This window comes from Chrysochloris asiatica, unplaced genomic scaffold (genome assembly GCF_000296735.1).
Source record: "Chrysochloris asiatica unplaced genomic scaffold, ChrAsi1.0 scaffold00071, whole genome shotgun sequence".
In the NCBI taxonomy this organism is placed as follows: domain Eukaryota; kingdom Metazoa; phylum Chordata; class Mammalia; order Afrosoricida; family Chrysochloridae; genus Chrysochloris; species Chrysochloris asiatica.
The window spans coordinates 10,206,020-10,207,957 of NW_006408589.1; positions in this window are offsets into that span (position 1 = coordinate 10,206,020).

Sequence of the window (1,938 nt, forward strand, 5' to 3'; positions counted from 1 at the left end):
TAGATAGATAGATAGATAGATAGATAGATAGATAGATAGATAGATAGATAATATATAGATAGAGAGAGTCCTGGTGTGGCGCTCTGGGCTAATATCAGATTACAAAGTCATTTGAACTGCAAGGTCAGTGGTTCAAACTCAGCAGCTGCTCCTTGGAAACCCTATCTAGGGTCGCTATGGGTCAGAATTGACTCGACGATGGCACTTTAAAACAACAGCTGAAGGGGACCATAGATTTAATAAGTTAAGAGAGGTAAAGTGACCATGGAAATGTGCCTCTAATCTATCCTGCTGTAAGGCTACCATTAGTCGTTGTTGTGTGCCATCAAGTTGGCTCCGACCCATAGCGACCCTGTATAGGGTTTCTGAGTAGTGACGAGTGAGCTTGAACCGCTGACCTTGTGGTTCAAATTGATTTTGCAATCCAGCGCATTAACTCACAGTGCCACACCAGTAAGTACTCCATATCATTAGTAATTTGTTGTTATTGTTGTTAAGTGCTGTCGAGTCTGTTCTGATCCATAGCAACCCTGTATAGGGTTTCCAAGGAGTCACAGGTGAGCTTGAACCACTGACCCTGCGGTTCAAATGGCTTTGCAGTCTGGCGCAAGACTCATTAGTCATTGTTGTTGTTGTTATATGCCGTGGAGTGAGTTCCAACTCATAGCAACCCTGTACAGGGTTTCTGAGGCTGTAAATCTTTATGGGAGAAGAAAGCCTTATCTTTCTCCCAGAACAGATGGTAGTTTCAAACTGCTGATCTTGTGGTTCACAGCTTGATTCATAACCACTACGCTACCAGAGCTCCTTAGAGAGATGCAAATCAAAATAGCAATGAGATATTATCTCATACCAACATCAATAGCAAAGTTTATATCTAAACAGAAAACAACAAATATTGATGAGAGTATGGAGAGATTGGATCCCTCCTACATTGCTCATGGGAATGTAAAATTGTTCAACCACTCTGGAAGAGGGTCTGGCACTTCCTCAGAAAGTTGGAAATAGAAATACCATATGACCCAGTAATCCTTCTAGTTGGTATATATCCACAAGAATTAAGAGCTGGGGCACAAGCAGATACATGCACACTGATGTTCATCACAGCACTATTCACAACAGTAAAAAGATGGAGACAGTTTAAATGCCCACCAATGGAAGAGTTAAACAAATTTTGGTACATATACACAATGGCATACTGTGTTAACAGTGATTCTGTGAAACACCTCATAACATGGGTGAATCTGGAGGACATTATGCTGAATGGCATTAGTCAATCACTAAAAGACAAATGATGGAGTCCTGGTGTGGCACTGTGGGTTAATGCGATAGACTGCAAGGTCGGTTTGAACCATAGGGTTGGTGGCTCAAGTTCACCATTCACTTCTTGAAAGCTCTATACAGTGTCACTATGAATCAGAATCAACTCAAAAGACACTTAACAACAACAATAATGACTAATGATAGTGAACATTTCTTCATATGTTTAACTTCCTAAATGTCTTCTTTGGTGAAGTGTTTGTTCATGCCCTGTGCCCATTTTTTAAATGCTGGCTTATCTTTTTCTTTTAGTGGTGTTGCAGTTCTCTGTAAATTTTAGAGATTAGTTCATTGTCTGATAGGTCATTGCAAAATATTTTTTCACAATGTGTGGACTCATTTTTTACTCTTCTGGGAAAATCTTTTGATAAACATAAGTGTCTAATTTTAGGAAGTCCCAGTCATCTATTTTATCTTTTAATATTTGTGTGCTTTTAGTAATGTTTGACATTGTATATTTTTTAGCCATGCAAACCTTATGAATAGCACTGAGACACTGTCAGACAGCACCAGAATATTGGATATTGAAACATGAAGAATAGCACCAGAAGAATATTGTCAGATATAGTGCCAGAAGATGAGACCCACAGGTTGGAAGACACTCAAAATACGACTTGG